The sequence below is a fragment of the Canis lupus genome, chromosome 13 (assembly GCF_048164855.1).
Source record: "Canis lupus baileyi chromosome 13, mCanLup2.hap1, whole genome shotgun sequence".
In the NCBI taxonomy this organism is placed as follows: Eukaryota; Metazoa; Chordata; class Mammalia; order Carnivora; family Canidae; genus Canis; species Canis lupus.
In genome coordinates, this window is record NC_132850.1 from 20,300,781 (window position 1) to 20,321,407 (window position 20,627).

Below are 20,627 nucleotides of genomic sequence, written 5' to 3' on the forward strand. Positions count from 1 at the left end.
CTGAAGACCCTGATCCACATAAAACCTCTTTTTTTCCAAGGCTCTTTCAGGTGAGGAAAAGCCCTTTCCATCTCCATGGACCACCATTTTAATTTTTTTTAATATTTTATTTATTTATTAAAGAGCGAGCGAGCTCAAGCTGGGGGAGATGGAGAAGCAGGCTCCCCACTGAGCGGGGAGCCCGATGTGGGGCTCCATCCCAGGACCCTGGGGTCATGACCTGAGCCAAAGGCAGCCGCCTAACCGGTTGAGCCACCTGGGCGCCCCTCCACCACCATCTTACTATGTTCCCAACTCAATACCAAAGGATTTTTTAAAGCAGCAGATGACCTGTTTACAGTTAGCTGTTAGTCTGGAGCAGTAGAGAGCTGACCATATAAACCACTAGCTCGGAGTTAATACAGTTGGTACAAATAGATATTCAAACTATGTATTTTAGTCCTATTATCTACTAAGTTTTTACTTCCAGACAGATATAGAAGTTGCTCTGGGAATGTAACCTCAGTGATTAACTGAGTGATTCAAGATCTTACAAAGACTACGTTTGCTCCTTTAAATCAGACCCAGAAAGTGTGCATGCCTTCAAGCAATAGCTTCCAACTCCAGGACCTCCTGTGAGAAAGCACTTCACTCCACGCCCCCCCATGCGCACTCCCACAGGGATGTGTGACGGAAACAGAAGTGCCACGAAACAGTGCCCGCCTTTGCTATTTTTCCACTCAATTTCTCCCTTTTAAAAAAATGCTGCTGCAGTTGAAGCCCACTCTGTCAAGTTGATGAACCAGTAATGAGTGGAGAGGAGCATTTTTTCAAATGCTGCTTTAAGTAAGATCCTGAAAACAATACTAACCCTCCTCTCCTTCTGCAAAACCTAATGCTTTCTCACTAAAAGCAATAAACATCCATATAGTGTCAGAAATGGATCACCCAGGGTGTGTTCAGGTGAGAGAAAGGGTAATGCACAGGGAGAATGTTTTTTAGACGGTACAAACCAGAAAGTATCAGACGAAAACTTTCAGAGCTTGAGGAAATGGCTCTGCAGCTGCATTATAAAGCCACAGCCTATCAACAGGCTCTGAGTTCCTTCCACAGACCAGGTGCCACGGGAGGCCCTTGGAGAGGAAGCCAGAGCAGGAGTAGCGGGACTCTTTGCTGCTCGTATGCTCTTTGATGGACAGCCCCCCACCCCCCATCGTCCCCACACACACAGCAAGAGGCAGAAGGAACGGCCCAGATGGAGGTGCCTCTCTGCTCTCACCTCCAGGAGAGGCACACTCAGGAGTGCAAATACGTGCTCTGGGTGTGTGCTGCAGAAAGACCCGAGCCTCCTCCCTTCCCTATACACAGGGAGGGAAGAGGGACCCCTAGAATGAAGGAACCGAAAGCCTCATGAGATTTCTCTGGCCAAACCCTAGTTACTCGCTTGACAAAAAGCAGAGAACGGAAATTGTTTATATCCAAGAGTCTAACTTTTATTATTAATTGTTAAATATTTATATCCTGGCAGGGATAAAGAGTTTATAAGGCACATTTTCCAGCCTTAATCTTTCTCCTTCCATTTCCTCTCTTCATAGGAGAGAGGGAAGGGAGAGAGGGGACAGTAAAAGTGAAAAAGGGAGAAGAAAGGAGAGGTAGGGGAGGAAGGAAGGAAAGAAGGTAGGAAGAAGGGAGGGAGGGAGAAAAAAATACTAGAGCTAGGATCTAATCAGATCTCAATTCAATTAAACCCAGAAAATGTTTCCTTGTATCTCTACAGTGACTCTTTCAAGGCCACATGGGACCACAAGTATCTGGAGTCTTGGCTAGGTCTTTATAAAAACACCAAAGCAGGGAAAAAACCTGACGACAACAACAACAATCACACAGGTATCAGGGTGTGATGTGAAGTATGAGAAACTAATGCAATTTATAGTAAAATTCATCCTCAGTGCCTTTCTACAAGCAATAAGGAGAAATCAGGAAAGGTATCTGGGCCGCTCCACCGTTACCGATTTGTCTCAGAAGAGGTTCTATGGATTTCCTACTTCTTAAATCATTTTCATGGGTCACCCACTCCATTGGCTTAGTTTCTACTTCTTCTTTCAATCGATCCAAACGTCTGAAGCACCCACGGCTAACATCAGAGCCAATCATTGCTTTTCCAAAATGACTCTATGGTGTCTGCCGTGGGGGTAGGAGGGCCAGGAGGCAGCCAGGAGAGCAGGAATTTAGCCAGGATGGGCAAGCAAGGACTGCAAATATTTTCTAGAGAATTAAGCATAAAGTGAACTCAACCTCTCTCCATCTAATTCCGAAGGCCTTCAAACTTTCTCTTAATGACATCTTGATGCTCTCAAAGATCCCACTTCAACTGATTGCTTCTTGCTCTGTTCCTATTGCCCGCTTACGTGTTAGTGGACTCTCCCCGCCAGGCAGGCGACGTCTTCAAGCCAATCAGGAGGGAAGTGCTTAGCTGGAGAGGAGTCTTAGATAAAGCGTTGTACTCCAACCCCCCACCCCGTTTTGATCGTACAGCCATAACTTAATGTTTTATAGGTTATCAGCAGGGCCCACTTCATTGAATTTTCTTCTCTCAGCAGGAATCCAAATTTACATAAGATCACATTCAGAATTCCCTGATGTCAGCAAGCTGTGTGTGTGTGTGTGTGTGTGTGTGTGAAGCTTATTTAAAACTTCAGCTTGGGATGGAAATGAAACCACACAGTCCTCCCTAAGAAATAAAAAAACACTCTCCGTAGTGGAAATTAGCTTGATAATAAGGAAAATATGTAAGGGACATCCACATGGCTATGGAAGGGCGCCACCTGCGTGGCACTTGTCACCCCCTAGAGTACCTTCCCGGGTTAGGTTTTCTCTGACAATTGCCGGTCACAAAGGTGCTACTCGGAGTCAGCAGAACTGGGCTTCCAAACACTAGCTTTGCTCCTTCCCAGCTTTGTGACCTTGAACACGTAAGTAAACCTCTGCTCCCGGGAGCCCGCACACAGGAGATCTTATTTTTACAAGTTCCAGGACTTGATTAGATGGTCTCTAAAGCTGATTCCCATCTATAGCACTCTATTCCACAGATAGGAGTCGGTTTAATCCCCGACAAATATGTATGGCCTAAAAAGTCTCCAAACTGCCCGAGGTCCCCCCACCAGAACAAGCGCCCCTCGCACTGGAAGGGCGGCTCATTGCGTGCGGGGGCCCCAAGCCGGCTCGCTCCTTCCCTCCAGCCAATGAAACGTGTTGAGCACCTGCTACAGCCAAGCACTGTCCTGAGGTCCAGTGAGCCTTGGAGGGAGAGCGAGCAACCTATTTCAAACCCACACAGCTCCCAAAAGAGGTGGGAAATGGTTGGAAGAGGAGGAAAGATAGAGAAGAAAGAGAAGAGGAATGTGTCCGCTCGCTCCTTCCAGCACAGGGGTCCCGGGTTTTCACGTCAACATCTGTGAAGTGTGAGATGCTAAGTGCTGTAAGGGGACTAGAAGGCATATATATATATATATATATATATATATATATATATATATATATATATTAGACTTTACTCTTGAGAGCATTTTCAGGTTCCCACAACATCGAGGATAAGTGTAGAGATTTCCTGCCCACATGCCTGCTGCCCCCAGGCCCGCACAGTCTTGACCAGCACGTTTGTCAGTCAATGAACCTCCACTGACACGTCTTTGTACTTATTTTTTTCAACACATGAAATTCACATACAATGTTGATAATCAAAATATAAAACCACCTTTTAATCTTTAGGACCCTTGACTAATCCTCTTCTTTCTTTCTGACCCAAACCCTCAACCCTTAAAAAACCAGAGAGGATGGAAAGAAGGCCCCTCCTGCTCCGGAAAGTCTGGTGATGGGCTGGTAAACCAGGGAGGCTCCCAATCAAGGGAAGGACACTCCCTCCGGCCCAGGAGCAACTGTCAGCAGCGAGGACCGCTACCTGGGGACATTCTTCCCACTGACTCCTTGCCCCCCTCTCTCCACCACGCACAATATTATTCTAGCTCACGGAGCCTCCATTAGCTCTTCCTTCGCCTACGAAGTTGGGGAATATTTTCTAAGGATCCTCGTAGACCCTTTATGATCCTAATCTAGGCCATGCCCCCAAGATGGGAACAAATAGTGTACAGACTCCAGACCCGGGAGGTAACGCGCCTCCCACTAAGGAATGTCATCAGCTCTCTGAGGGGAATTTTTCCAAACTACGTGGAATTGCATCGCCCTGCCTGCCACCGTGACTCCGCTTCCGATACACCTCTGGGATGTGCACGTCTTCTCTTGAGAATCCCTGCCCTGGTGAAGCCTAGAAGTCAAGCAGAGTGTGCTAAGGCGGTCTGACAGGTTAAGGATCTCTGGGCTAGAGGATCTCTATCCACCACACAAATGTACGGAACTAAAGTAAGTTAGCATATCTCTCCAATTTTCTTGCTACCTGTCTTAGCCAAAATACTTCAATTAAAACCAAGTCTAGGTGTTAAACCACACACACACACACACACACACCCATAATCAATCATCATGTTCCAATATAACATTTAGGTCTTTTAGGTCTTTAAATGTAGGGAAAATTAGCCCCTATCTAGGAGTCAAGAAACTTAACATGAATTTATATGATGAATAAAAAAGATTTTTTTAAATTAGATCCCGCCTACATGTAAGCACTTTGCTTTATTCAGCAAAGGGTCCTATTTATGGGCACCACTAAATTTAAAAAGAGGAAAGGGAAGGCACGACAAATTTGCCCAGGCTTCTTTCAAACACTAGGTTGTAATTCCAACCATCCCTTCTCTGCTCTGCCTTCCTTTCCTCCTCTCCACTGGGTGGGCTGCTAGGGGGACAGGAACAGGGACACCCCCGGAGATAGCAACTGCTGACTGGATCTGAACACAGACATCAGATCTGAGTTCAAGAGAGGAGAGAAGGTTCTAGTCCCAGATGGATTCAAGCTTTGTGACCCTGGCTAAGTCTTCACTCCTCTCAGTAAGGGATCCTCATCTGTAAAAAGAAAGTAATGTATGATCTCTGTGGCTCCTTTCAGCCTCACAAACCCAGGATCTGGGGGTGTTAGGGGTGGTTGCTATAATCAAGAACTGATACAACTGTCAGGGCTTTTCATAGTAAGGAATATTCTAGAAAATTACTTATAGTCAAGAAATACTAAGTATTTTTTATATAAGTATACCATCCTAAGCAACTAAGTTATAAGCATATGCTGCCTAGAGTTCTGGTTTTGAGCATTGATCCCTTCTTAGGAGCAAACGATCACTGGTCCATTTTGGAGGTAATCACTTTTTCAATCCTGTCCTGTTTCCTGGTTTGCCATTAGTTGTGTCCCTGGGTATCGGAAAGGGCATTCGGCGACTGCATTCTTCAATATCTTCCTAAAAGGGCTCCAGTAGGCCAATTGCCAAGATTCCGGGAGCTCTTTTCCTTTGCTCCATGCTTTTCTTTTCCCGTCCACTTCTTCCGTATGCGCCCCCACACTTGTGCATCCTGTGCACAGCATCAAGCTCACTGCTGCTCTGGTCCCTGCATATTTTCCCTTCTAGGAGCTTTCATGCAGTGAAGTCAGGCTCGAGACACAGCAGGGACTGTCCCTAAACCTTCCCTTCCCTGCGCTGTCCACCACTCCCACCCCTCCCCACACACTCGTATACATCTCCAGTTCCCTAAGTAGAGATCTCAGACCACCAGTTCATCACATCATGGGTCACTCCCTAACTCCCTCTCAGGAATCAAGTAAGGTCTTGAGGCTCAACCCAGTCCACAGACATGTTACATCTGCCCCCACCAGGCTTTAATATCCACGAGTGCACCCACACACCTGCTCTTGAAGCTCTGGGGGCCAAGGGCATTGCAACAATCAATAGAAGCTGAAGATAAACGAGCCTGTGCCCTCCAGCTCACCCCAATGTCCAGTCCAGCAGCAGGTGCCATTTATTATCCCGTCTGGCTGCTGCCTCCCCATAGCTGGTCGCCTTTACACCCCACCTGGTCACTAAAGGTGTTTCAAGTGCCCGCCCAAGTCTCCATGAGGGAAGGGTTTTTTTTAAGTTACTTCAGAAAACTAAATGTAGTCTGGGCAGAGCAAGACTGTTTTTTTCTGGGGCAATGTCACCAGAAAGACCCTGAGGAACTTGAGACCCAAAGTTTCCAGATCTTTCAATATTTCCATAACCTTCACAAATGAAATCTAGCTTTTATTTACATTCAGAGCTTTCTGGATTTGACGAGCCGACTCTCCTATACACAGAGGTTAGGAGAGGGTAATAGCAATGGCAGCAAAGGGAGGGAAGGGGAAGAAAAGACAGTATTCGATAATTTATAATTTCATTGAAAACGACATGGAACTATGAAGTACAGCCCATTAAAAACATGGTCTCTGGGGCAGCCCGGGTGGCTCAGCGGTTTAGCGCCGCCTTCGGCCCAGGGCGTGATTCTGGGGTCCCGGGATTGAGTCTCATGTCGGGCTCCCTGCATGGAGCCTGCTTCTCCCTCTGCCTGTGTCTCTGCCTCTCTCTCTCTCTCTCTCTGTGTGTCTGTCATGAATAAATAAATAAAATCTTAAAAAACAAAAAAACAAAAAAACATGGTCTCTGGCCCTTAGTTTGTGACCTGAAACAAATCCAGGGTTAAATATGGGCAAATGTATTTCCCTTTCCTCACTCTCAAATCAATTTAAATGAGTGTTTGTATTTCCTAGGCACAGGATTAGCATGTATTTCTACTCTTTCCTCGTGGACTTGTGGAAGACACGGCTAATGGACGGGACACCATCCCATGCTGAGCCTGGTAAGCCTTCCAACTCTTCTCAGTGTGAGGGGCTGGGCAGCCAAACACCTGGAGCTGGCTGGCAGGATGAAGCTGCTTCTCCATCCAGCCCTAAGAGCCTCTTGACACCTCTGGACACTAAGGAGTAACCCCCTAAGATGTGTCTTAGTAGGGAGCTGGTAGGAGGGATAATTTGAGGGAAATTAGCAAGAAATGTCAAGTGAGGAAGACACAGATAGACTCTCCCTGCATTTTTATGAGAGGAAAGCTAGATCCTTCTCCAACACAGAAGGAACAAACCTTTTTTCAGGAGTTTTTATATAAATTATCTTATTACATTCTCAAAACAACCCTATGGGCTGAGTCTTCTTACAGCCATTACTCAGAGCGAGACATTGAGGTTACCCAACAAATAAGTAGGACAAATCTCAGCATGTAGCTATGTCATTCTGAAATCAGCCTAGAATACAGGTCACCAGCTGGCTCTATCAGCCTATAGAGACACTCAGTTGGGCTCACACAATCTTTTAATGTGGTGCTACATTTAAAATCTGACATATTTCCTCTAAGATGTCAGATTTCCCATGTCTTTTGAAAACTGAGAAGACTTGGCAACATTAGGTCCACATGGCAACAATCAGCTGGAGCAAAGGTCATAGCAGACCTTATTGATTAGATGGAGACTACCTCCTTTCCAGTCTGCCTCAACTTCCAGCCCCCTAAACATGCGTGCGCGTGCACGCGCGCGCGCACACACACACACACACACACACACACACTACACTCCATGAAATGCATGCACAGTAAATACGGTGGCTTCACTCACTATGAAAACAGCCTGACCCCTAGCCGTAGAACACTCCTTTGTTGTTTGCTTATCCTGGACCTTAATTCCATAGTGGCCACACTTTCTAGTTCATTGTCCGCCAACCTCCTACCTAAAGTAACTCTTCTCACACATTCTCACTCCGTTTCAAAGTTCTCTTTTCCTAAACTAGCATTCTTGGCTTCTATAATAGTGGACTTTCCTCCTTGATCCTTCACAGTAATAGCAGGTTTTCTGAGGGGCTGCCCAAAGGCCAGAAGACTCACTGTTGAACTCCTGTGAAACTAAACTCACGCATATTGACAGGAATTTAACACTTTCCTAGCACCATTAATTTCCATTTTTCCATAACCATGTTCATTATTATTTACCTATTTTATCATTTTCTACCCTCCAGACCCAGAAACTGCCAAGTAAAACAACCTACACAACAGAGGAATTCAGAATACTTTTCCCTCCTAAATAGGCAGACACAGAATATTAACTAGTTAAAACTACTTGGGCACCTGGGTGGCTCGATTGGTTAAGTGACCAACAAATTGAGCCTGTGTCTTTGGCACAGGTCATGATCTCAGGGTTGTGAGATGGACCCCCCCCTCCCCGGGTTCCTCATTGGGCATGGAGTCTGCTTAAGATTCTCTCTCCCTCTCCCTCTGTCTCTCCCACCTCCTTCTCCCTCTCCCTCTTTCTCTAAAAAAAAAAAACAAAAAAAAAACCTACCTAAAAATAAGCCAGTGTTCAATAAAAATCTCTGCATTTATTTCCACCCCTCTGCACTTATTTCTACCTTGATTAGACTACACTATCCAGAGAGATGATCTGAAAAGTAACAGTGAAATGTATCATCCAAGACACTATCCTGGTATAAGCCTTAAAAGTACTGCTTGATATGCAAAAATACCTTAAAAAGAGAAAAAAATGTGCTGTATTAACTGACAAGAAAAGTCTTGATTGCATCAGGTATTAGTAGGAAGGAGAGCTAGAGTTGAAAAGGTCAATAGTGGGCAGAATTGTTTATGGCTAAATTCTCTGTGCAGCAGCCTTATAAAAATGATCATTTGAGTAAATTCATCAGCAAACGAGCCTCAGCCTCAAGTTGCCTTGCAAAAAATTCTGCTCATCGGCTAATAATGTTCTAGCACCGTCCTACCGTGTGTTTACTCATAAGACTCTTTTCCGTTGCATCTGGCTGAAAGTACAGGCTCTTCTAATGTCTATGACTTACATAGTGGAGGCAAGACCATTGCTCAGACAAGTCCCAAGGACGAAATCTAAGCCATCAAGCCCCTGGGCCTCCCAGAAGCTCCACCTTTTCTTACTGTGTAGGCCTCTGCCTTTCGTTGTCACAAAACACTGCTGACTCTCTTCCCCCCTTAACTCTTATCACTTTAATGGAGTCAAACTAAACTCTCAGATAACGTGAAAGCCCTTTTCCTACCTTTGGGAATACATAAAATACTAATTTGTGCTGGATTTGGCTGTGAAATGCTGCTTTGCCTAACATTGGGTTAATGTGTTTCTCTGGGCCTGATGACACAGTGACTGACGGGAGCGTGGGGCTCAGGTCAGGCGTGGCAAAGGCACAGGAAATGATGAAAGAAATTCATTCCAGGATTTAAATGCTCCAAAAGTAACCTACAGATGCAGATAATCTACATGAAGAGTAAAGATGAACAGTTACTGAAAACAGCTAACGTCAAGTGCAGCAAACTATCAGATTCTGGTTTGCTGAAAGCTATGCTTTTGGCAACAGCGTTGGAGAAGGAAGTCGGTAGTGCTAAAGACAAAATTCACAAAAATAGTTTGGCTTGAGCTGGAACAAAAACAACATGCTCTTTTAAGGAACTGATATTGGAGAGACTTGATGATATTCTAGGAAACGAACATGAGATAATGCTTTCAAAATAGCCCCATGATAATGTCCATGAGTAATTTCAGTTCTTATCACCATATTATGTCGCTCATGAGCAGTAGTGATATTGAGGCAAGGAAAGGTGTCAGAAAGTTAAAAAAAAAAAAAAAAAAAAAAAGAAGTAATAATAATAATAATAATGCCTCCCGCCCTCCCTCTAAGGAATATAGCTGATGAACAGCTGCTCTGGTGGACGTGACCCTAACAGTGCTCAGTCATGGAGGGAAAAAAATGTCTGAAAATGGGCTTCATTATTTCTCAGCATATACTGAGACAAATACCTCGATCCAGTGTTCATCAATGCTCAGATGCTCAGCTTCATCATCAAAGGGAAAGTTATGGAAAATAGAGCCCTAGGTCACTTAAGCTGGAAAAGGCTTTAAAAATCATCCAGCCTAGGGGGCCCGGGTGACTCAGTAGGTTAAGTGGCTGACTCTTGATTTTGGCTCAAGTCATGATGTCAGGGTCATGGGATCGAGCCCCTCTTGTGGCTCCATGCTGAGCATGCACCCTGCTTAAGGTTCTCTCTCCCTCTCCCTCCTACCCCGCTCACACTCTTTCTCTCTTCCTCTCTCTCTCAAAAAAAAAAAAAAAAAAAAAAAAAAAAAAAAAAATCATCTGGCTTGTGCCCAAACTGACAGATGCCCACAGATATTACATAATTTTCCTCAATTACACAGCACATGAATTGCAGAGTCCGATCTGCAGAACCAGGTCCTCTCCTTTCTCCTCCTCTTTCTATTTCTCCTCTTTTTTTGTAAAAACAATATGGGCAGGCGAGGAAACACTGCCTGCGGAAGCCCTATTGCAAATCTTTGAAAGTACAAAATGCTACACACCTGGTCCTGTTTTCTTACCTCTCATTCACTCCTAACGTACTGCAGCTCTCTCTGGGAACTTTTCCACCCTCACCTGCTTGACAGGTTTCACATCCTCTCTGACGGTTTCTCCCACCCCCAAGCAGATGGAGTTAGGGGCTCCCTCTGGCTCAGCTTCTATAGCAAGAGTAATTTATTGCCATGTTGTATTTTAACCAACTGATAACCTTTCTAACTCTTACCACACCCACAACACTATGATTTCCTGGGAGCAGTGATTTTAGCTTCCATATCTTTATAGACACTAGTATACCTAGCTCTTAGCAAAGATCAATACTTGATAATGGAATAGACAAATGTTACCAAATTTCTGCCTCTTTGAACGTTAGGAAAATGCAGACAGCCAAAGTAATGGGATAATACAAGATAATCTATTGACACTGTACAAATAGTTTTCAAATTGCAGGAGATTCATGATTTGGTGCTATGCAATTCATATGCAATTTCTATAATAAAGAAAAGAAAAGAGCCTGCTAATTCTCAGATAGATGCATAGCAAATCGTGTCCATGGTTTAAAATTCAAATTCCTCTCTGCCTTCTCTCTCATGGCCTCTCTGCATCAAATATCCTTCCCCCCCTAGAATTGTCCCTGCCTGTGTTCAAAGTTCGGCTCAAATGTTACCCCCACGTAGGGTTTTCCTCCATTCCCTTGGTGACTTCAGGGCCCTTTATCACGCCCTATTCAGAAGTCTCACAGCATTTTATCTGAGCCTCTTTATGATTGTATTCTTCTTAGTGGAGTGGATATTTTATCTCCTCTATCTCACTAAGCAACCTTAGGGAAGATTTCTATCTTCATACTCTGAGGATGTCTAACATAGAGGCTTGCCCTTGGCAGATCCTTGGTAAAACAAACAGCTTCTGAATTGCTAAAACAAGGAGATTGGATTCCCTTCTTAAAGACAGCAAGGTGCAAACAGACAAATCTTTACCTACAAAATGAGGGGGTGATTCTTTGGAGCTGGAACATACTATGACTTGGGAAGCCACCTGCATGAGCACCGGCCGAGATGGTGTGGAACAGGAAGTCTATCAAGAGACATTTCTGAAGCAGATATGCAAGAAGGATGCCTAACTTGGGCTGGGGGTCAGAGAAGCCTTCCTAGAAGAGGGGACCTCTTCATTTTTAACTGTCCTTACCTTTTAGAGTATATCATCTGGGGGTGTGATGGAAGCCAGAGGTGAAACAAGATTGGTCACGAACTAAGTAATAAACACATAGAGGTCTATAATACTATGCGACTTTTCTGTAGGTTTGAAATTTTCCACAATGACAAATTTTTTCGCAGAAAAGAAAATAAGCCTGAAGAAAAAATAAAGCAATCGTGAGGAATGAAAGAAAGATTACCAACCAGCACTGCAAGCTTGCCTCAAGTGGAAGACCATCAATTGTTGTGACAAAGTTGAATGACTAGCAGCACTTACAAGCTTGATGAAAAAGATCAAGAATAAAAAGGAAAATGGGAAAAAAAAAGTATTACAACTAAAAACAGAGTCAGAAAAACCAGAGGTAGCTAACAGAGAGATCAATGAATGAACACAAAAAGACTAAAAAGTGTTTTGTTTAGCTTTCCTGAATTATTTACTAGAGCCTATTAAAAAATAAAAATAAAAAGCCCAAAAAGTGGACCTGAAGAAGGTACACCGGTACAGGACAAGGATCTTGAAGGATACGACGGCAGGAGGAGGTGCAAGGGATGTGACAGTATTGCCTAGAGACCAAGCAAAGCATTAAGCCATCATCCTGTCTAGGCTGCACAGCAAGGACGTGAACATACATACAGCAGAGGCTGACCGGGAGGAAGAGGAGCTGGAAGTCTTAGACGAAATGCATGGCTGGAAAATGGGAGTAAAAAAGCTGGAAGGACGGGAGGCTGTCATCAGCAAGCCAGTCTAGGGAGCTGAAGATTTCAGTCCTGGGTGATGACAAGATCAAGTGTAATTGTAAATGCCCGTGAAGTGCCTATGTGGAAGGATGGCTGAAGTGGAATGGGGGTGAAAGTCAAATAGAACAAAGACAGTTATGGAATTGTGAGTGTGGGATCCTGGATGGTCCCTAATGAAGCCCTAAAATCTCCCATAAAGATGAGACTAGGGTTTAAGTTCTGTAGACAAGGAATCTCTCTCTCTCTCTCTCTCTCTCTCTCTCTGTTTTTTAGTTAATATATACACAACATCTAGTACACTGTTTCCACAGAGGACATGTTCCCAGGCGGTTGTTGAGTGGGTGAATGGAAGGACTGTGTCACTAACCCCTTCAGGTCAAGCCCTCAAGGCTCTGTTTACCACTGGTTAGTTGGTTAGTTGGGAGTGAAAGAAAGGGATCGAGAGATTAAATGAATGAATATACAACAAAGCAGGATTCATAGAGCGGAAGAAATATTTAAAAAAATAATAAAGAGTAGATTGAAACTCAAGAGTTCACTTTATTATTTTTTTTTAAGATTTTATTTATTTATTTGATAGAGAAAGCAAGAAAGCACAAGCAGGGAGCAGCAGAGGGAGAGGGAGACACAGACCACCCCCACCCATGGGGCAGGGAACCCCACACAGGGCTCAATCCCAGGGCCCTGGGATCATGACCTAAGCCAGACGCTTAATCGACTGAGCCACCCAGGTGCCCAAGAGTTCACTTTATTAGTCATTTATACCTGTACTAATAAATGAACTGTGACGGAGTTAATAACTGTCTTTGAGTGTATGAAGGGTTATTTTAAGGAAGAGGAAAACAAGAGAGGATTGTTTGCCTACTGCCCTGTCCGGATGCCGTTTTGCTGGGAAGACTGGGCCAGGCCTAAAGTGGGAGTTGTTCTGGATCACACCAGCCTGAGGTCACCTCTGGTTCAGAAGCCAGTGGGCAGGGCAAGGAAACCTGGCTTCTAGGAACTCCTTTGAACTCTGTTATAGAGAAAAATCAACCCTTCACCCTGCAAACCAGTCTGCCTGCCCAGGAATCTCAAGAACAAGTTCCAGTTTTTGAGGCTTTAGTAGGTTCTTATCATTGGGAACACAAACCACTACCATTCGTTCATCAAATTCATTTATACAACAAACACTGAGAAATAAAATAGCTAAAAATGGAGAAATTATTTAGAAAAGGCAAAAAAAAAAAAAAAGCCTAAAAATAAGAGAGAGAGAGGGGGGGCGGGGGGCTAAGTCAGGTAACAAATAAAACTCTTATTAATGACAATCTCAAATATTGGATGAGCTTACCCCTGGCCAGTTGCTAGACCACGTGCTTTACATAAAGTTTCATGACACCATCAAAGCGGTCCTGTGACCCAGCTAGTATTAGGACTCCCATTTATAGGTGAGGACATCAGCTAAGGGATTAAATGACTCGCCTGCGACCACACAATTCGTAGGAGCCAGGTGTGGCTGACGCTCATGTACACGCCCCTCACCTGCACTCTGGACTGCTTTGTTAAACCCTGGGAAAGACATCGTAGGGGGTAAATATAACTCCATCTAGACAGACAAGAAGACATGAAATACTAGCGGTGGAAGGGCTGAGCCTTTCAGGAGTTAGGAATGTAAGAGGGAGGAACTTCTCATAACACCTCTCTGGCCTGCACTCGTCCATTCATGCAATTCCTCTTTCCAACAGAGAAAGGAAAGGCCGGGGGTGGTGGGTGGGGAGAGGTGGGGGATGTGTTAGGGGCAGAGAATATCCTCCCAGAGATCCTTTGGGCTATCAAAGAACAGGAAGAAAGAAGGAGGAACTCCAAAGTCCTTGAGTCCAATTTCCTTGTGAATGAAAGAGACTAGTATGTAAATAAGAGCTTTGCATAAGCCAGACGTTCTTTCAAGTCCAGTTTATCTACAGTATGAGTCACTTCCTTTTTAAAGCAGGAATTAAAAGAGATAGAGGCACATAATCATTATCCAGTACAACCCTTCTTAATAGATCTTTTCTTCTCATTCAAATGGCAAGAAGGTAAAGGGCTCCTCCTTTTTGACAAAGCAGCAACGTCACTTTGCATACGGTATACACACACTTTGACCAGTTAATGCCTTCATTCAGCAGAATGAGATGAACGAGTGAGATCAACAGGCCCGATGAGATGATAGAAGGGAAGCCACAGGTCCAGCCGGGTTAACCTGACACCTACAAAGGAATCTGAATAATAAGAATCCTTTGAATGACTCAGGTAAGATTTATCTCCTCCAAAAGGAAGTTTAACCCCAAGTTATCCAGCAAAGATACTTACAAACCTTTGGAGGAAGTCTCAGAGCAGCCCAAGGCCAGAAAATGGAAATGGAAACAAGTTACCTGGTCATCCACAGATGGGGGACTCTGCACAGTTGTATTCTGGGATGGTCCAAAAATGAGCAGGAAAGGGACTAGCCTCTTCCCCATCCCAGGGCCTACCGTAGGTCTTATCCAGTCCCAGCACCTGCAATAGGTTTATCAGGGGTGATTCACTTCTCAGGAGTTAAAAGATTCTATTTGAAGAGTGGAGCATGGAGTAAGAAAGCAAGTCAGTAGAAGCTGAAGCAGATCCCCATCGCCCGGGGAATTCCAGGGCCCTAATTCATCCTTCCCTACATGTGAGAATACGCCTGGCAAGCCAGCCCCTCCAGTGTCCACATTTACTAATGCTCAAAACTGGGCAGCCCTGGTGGCTCAGCGATTTAGCACCCTATTCGGCCCGGGGTGTCATCCTGGAGACCCGCTATCAAGTCCCACATCGGGTTCCCTGCATGGAGCCTGCTTCTCTTCTGCCTGTGTCTCTGCCTCTCTCTCTCTCTGTCTCTGTCATGAATAAATAAAATCTTAAAAAAAATTCTTATTACTAATGCTCAAAACTGACAGACACCAGCCCCAAAGTTTAAAGGTCATAGGATGCCCTACATAAAAAGAACAAAATATTACTGAGCATCTACTGCACACTAAGCACTGTGCTAGGGGCCAAAGTTACAAAAAGAAGCAAAACAGGTAATATTTCGGTTCTCCTGGATCTATAATGTAATGCGAGAGACTAACCAGTTGACTGTTGGTTCCAATGCAGCATGCTAAGTGCCATTAATTGGGGTGTAGAAGGTGGGAAAGTTTCTTACAGGGACTCAGGGAGGGAAGGGAGTCTTCTCAGAGGACACAATTTCCAAGCTGAGACCTAAAGGATAAGTAAGAGTTAAAGGGAACACGCAAGAAAAAGATGTCTCATTGATTGGGTGTACAAGGGACTGGGAAAGCCTTAGGTCTAGCTCATAAAAGGAACAAAGCCCTGTCACTTAAGAACAGAGTATTTTCTCCTTCAGTGTTTTACCAATTAATCCTCCTCGTGCATGACTAGGGAAGTCCTAGCCTTTGCTCTCTAAACAGAATTCTCACTCACTTTGCTTATCTGGTAACTTGTGAGCCTGCAGTAAACAGTACCTAGGGTGATTATATATCTGAGAATTGGAAAGGCTTCTCCATCCCTAGAATTTTTCCTGACTTACTTATTAATTCTTCTTCATGCACTGTTAGACCTAGATATGTGATTGCTACACACACAAAATAAACTTAAAAGCAAATACAGGGGGCACCTGGGTGGCTCAGTCGGTTGAGCATCCGACTCTTGATCTCAGCTCCGGTCTTGATTTCAGGGTGATGAGTCTGAGCCCCGCAGCGGGCTCCACACTGGGCATGGAGCCTACTTAAAATGAAAAAAATAGGGACGCCTCGGTGGCTCAGCGGTTGAAGCATCTGCCTCTGGCTCAAGGCGTGGTCCTGGGGTCCTGGGATTGAGTCCTGCATCAGGCTCCCTGCAGGGAGCCTGCTTCTCCTGCCTGTGTCTCTGCCTCTCTCTGTGTCTTTCATGAATAAATAAAATCTTAAAAAAAAAAAAATGTGTGTAGGAAAAAGCCTGGACAGAAATATACCAAAGTCTTAACAGTTATTTACTGGATAGTTAATGATATTTAAAAAAAAAAAAAGAAAGAAAAAGGAAAAAAGAAAAGCAAAAATAAATAAAACTAGATAAAAAATAAAAGTAAATACGTAGGAACAAGTGAAATAGAGAGTCCCAGGATACCAGAGGCGGAATTATGAAAATAAACAGCCAACAGTTATCAAATGCTTACTCTGTACTGGGCAGTTTTTCTAAGTTCTGTATGCACGTTAAGTCCATATATTCACTTGAGAGTAGGTTCCACCAATATCTGTATTTTACAAATGGGTTTACCGGGACACAGAGTGTTTGAGTGACTTATCACGGTCATACATCTAGCAAATGTAGAGTCCGCATTTGAACCCGGGCAGCCTGACCCCGAGGTGCAGGAGATTATCTGCAATGTTAGCCAATCAGGACAAGGATGGGAACAGACTTGCCTCGTGGCCAGTCCCGGTGGGCTGGGGCCTGAACTTCCAAGCTTTCCGCCAGACAGACAGACAGACCAAGCAACATAAACTACGCTGTGCTCCACCAGTTAAATCCCAAAGGCTGAAAATTCCTGCAACGTCCAGACCTCTCCACAAATGCTCTGAGCGATGTTATTTCCTTTGGGGGCCACTATATTCTTTCATATTTTGAGCAATTTCTGGTCATGGGGACTGTTGCTTCAGGATGACCATGATTACATTAGATTCATCAAGTTCCAGACACAGCTTGTTCTTGGAAACAATCTGTCATTCCTACATCCTGGAGGAATCAAGCTGGCTGGTTGTACTGTGGGAAAGTCATCTTCAAATAATCTGTGTACGATGTGAAAGAATGACTTCAAGGAAAAGTTTAAAAAAATTTTTTTTTCATTTAGTAAAAAAATGCTCTAAGATTCATCTGCCTTTCCACAGGAAAATGCAGTCCATTGGTTTATTTTTTAAAGGTACCAGTTACAGGCCAAATGCCTTTACAGGAACAAAAATGCTGAAATTTCTGAAAGAATGAGAACTATAGTTTATCATTATTCTTCTATTGACAATTGAGTATCATTTTATTCTGTATTTTATTTTTTTATGACGATAAGTGTATTCTTTATTTATGTATTTATTTATTTATTTATTTTATTTATTTATGATAGTCACACAGAGAGAGAGAGAGAAGCAGAGACATAGGCAGAGGGAGAAGCAGGCTCCATGCACCAGGAGCCCGACATGGGATTCGATCCCAGGTCTCCAGGATCGCGCCCTGGGCCAAGGGCAGGCGCTAAACCGCTGCGCCACCCAGGGATCCCAAGTGTATTCTTTAATCCCCATCACCTATTTCACCCAAGTATCCTTTTATTAATTTAAAAAAAAAAAAAAGAATCTAGGAGGAATGGTATTAAGAATACTTACCAGTTTGGTTTTGACTACAACAGACACCCCCTCCTAGAAGCTGAACAAAAGAGATGGGGTTTTGGCTGAGTTAGCCTTGCGGATTAACTTTGAGCCCCCGTGAGTCTTTATTCTTTTCTGTTTATCTAGCCAGGAGTATATATTGCTGTTGTACTTGGTTCTTTTTAATAGTAGTTGTCAAAGACAAACAACTTGACCAGCTATTTTGTGCCTAGGGGTCACTGGTTTTCAGATCATCATTTCTAAAGTCTCCAAATTAATCAAAGCTGGATGAGAAGGCTCAGTAAGAATCACGTAAACCTTGCTTGTTTAACACAAACCAACACTAACTAACACCTGCAGAACTGGTGGCGCCTTCGTGGAGAGACAAGCAGCTCTGAAGGCTGGGGGAGAAGACAGCAGTCACCACTTACCAATTGGTTTGATAATTGATAGACAAACAAACCCAAAAACCAAAAAACAAAACAAACACCGAAGACCAAGAAAATGTGGATAGCCTGGGGGTAAAGATGGTTCTAGAAACCTATCTCCACAATTTCAAATCACAATTTTTTTTAATTAGAAGACATTTTATTAAGATCAAAGATCTCTCAAAAAAAAAATCAAAATCCTTTCATTACATTAATATATCATGCCTTACTAGTCAAAAGGGAAGCAAATCATAAACATCTGTATCTTCAGGGAGTTTGTTTTTTTTTTTTTAAGATTTTATTTATTCATGAGAGACACACAGAGGGGGTTGGGGCAGAGACCCAGGCAAAGGGAGAAGCAGGCTCCATGCAGGGAGCCCGACGCAGGACTCGATCCCGGGACCCCGGGGTCATGGCCTGGGCCCAAGGCAGGTGCTCAACCGCTGAGCCCCCCAGGGGCCCCCAGAGAGCTTTCAACAACAGTTAAAAACAGTTTTGTAAATCTGAGAAGTTTATGTTTGTCCATCTTTAATTATTATAACATAGTTGCCTGTAAATATATCATGCCAAGAATATCGGCCTTAAAAATATGAATAACTTGGGTTAGTGAATTGTGTTTAAAAATCATATCTCAATTCTTTCTATTTTTTACCTAGCTCTAATTTATCAGTCACGGGAGTATAGAATTTCCTTCTTGCTCTTAGAGTTTTTAATATATTGACCTAAGAAAACTAAGCATTCCCTCCTGTCAAATATCGATGGGTAGTCCATCTTGTAAATAAGCTGCTGAAGGGACCTAGTCCAATGAGGAGAAGCTTTTACCCCAATTTTAAACACAGGCCATCCCATAGTTTTCTTTTCTTTTTTTTTTCCATCCCATATTTATGACCCAGACAGCAGAACGGATGATACCACTTTCTAAAACAAACACAACCCACTTGCTATTTGCTGTCATTCCCCACTGCCCCCCAGTAAGAAAGAACTTCCTGGCCAACCATTTACGCACCCCTCTAAGAATTTAAGGGCTAACTGCAGAATGAGTATTCTAAAGAACTCTTTGTCTATAAAGATCACCTGCACTTTTATTCTGATTTTAAATATTGAAATGTTAAGACTCAATATTGGGAGTTCCTTCGTCATGAGTTTTATTTCCAGCTACCAAATCGGTCCCTGTAACAAGTATTTCCTTTCTGGGTACCAGGTACTTATTTCTACAAAGGGACCTTACCTGTCTGAAAGAGAAAGATGGAGTTGCTATGGTCCCAGGTACGGGCACCTGTTTGCTTTTAAAGTGGCGCGGTTTCTCTTGCCTGTTTTTCTTTGTAAGCAGTGAAGACTCTTCAGATCAAAGACTTTTCAAAGATGCAACTCCAAAACTTCAAAGACGCAACTGTCTCACACCAAAAAGCAGTGGAATCCGAGTGGCTCATTATTCAAGGACAAGGGGTCAAATGCATGCAGGCAGTGAACAAACAATTCTGGCCTGAACTCAACTGTTTGTGAGTCAGTATATTTTCTTTTGTTAAGAGCTGGTCTTCTTGGAAACCAATTCAGTCTTTTTACCCCGAAACCGTTTACAAGGGTAGGTCCAACTCTTAGCACGAAAGCCAGCCAAGACTGCATGTACGCAAGACCTGCTCATTGACGGTACTGAACAACGTGAAACACTGATTTTTCTTTCTTTTTTTTTTTTTTTTTTTTTTTATGATAGTCACAGAGAGAGAGAGAGAGAGGCAGAGACACAGGCAGAGGGAGAAGCAGGCTCCATGCACCGGGACCCCGACGTGGGATTCGATCCCAGGTCTCCAGGATCGCGCCCTGGGCCAAAGGCAGGCGCCAAACCGCTGCGCCACCCAGGGATCCCGAAACACTGATTTTTCTATTTGGATAAAGTTCCTGGAATGAAGAAGTCTCATTCACCCTAGCTTCTTTTAAGAACAGGGATGGATTTTGCATCCCAATTTAAATCAGGAACTAGTTCTGTCGGAGGTTTAAAAACACTTTTGAAGAATACAGGTGGAATTACGCACACGGCCTCAACAAAAATATGGACTCTGGGTCTCCTGAATCAAAGAACGGAGGAGACAGATGTTATAATGAGAGATCTTACTCAGAAAACCATAAGAGATCAAACTCCACTGTCAAAGAGTGACTTTTAAATAGTTAACTTTTATTTTGGAGGCGGTGGGGGTGTCGGAGGGAGAGGGAGGGAGAGAATCTTCACAGGCTGCAGGCCCAGCCTGATGCAGGGCTCCTCTCGCGATGCTGACCTCACGACCTGCACCGAAATGAAGAGTCTGACACTTAACCGACTGAGCCACCCAGGCACCCCAATTCTTAAGCAGCTAAAACATGACTCACACAAACGAATGAACACGTTAACTCACATTCAACTTGTGGATGGGGGAGCCAGCAAAACGGAAGCTGCTTCTCAGGGCTTTTGGGGACCTGGTACTTGGACAATGAAAACAAAATCTGTGGGGTCATCTTTTCTACCAGACATAGATCTATAAATCATCACATAACCTCGCAGAGTCTAGGCCTCGTTGATGATAAATAGGTCAAACAAAA

The 20,627-nt window shown here is 43.8% G+C and overlaps 1 long non-coding RNA gene across 7 annotated transcripts in view; it reads right to left on the reverse strand.

Annotated features, from left to right (window-relative positions):
• LOC140602765 (uncharacterized) overlaps positions 1-19,600 on the reverse strand; it is a 258,405-nt gene extending 238,805 nt beyond the window's left edge. Inside the window, exon 1 of one of the 7 annotated variants that reach the window (XR_012005660.1) lies at positions 19,285-19,587. This is a non-coding gene — a long non-coding RNA (uncharacterized lncRNA). Of the gene's footprint in view, positions 1-19,284 lie in introns of all 7 variants that reach the window. The other 6 variants (XR_012005658.1, XR_012005661.1, XR_012005657.1 and 3 more) reach the window with 6 other exon arrangements.
• Between the last annotated feature and the right edge of the window lie 1,027 nt (positions 19,601-20,627).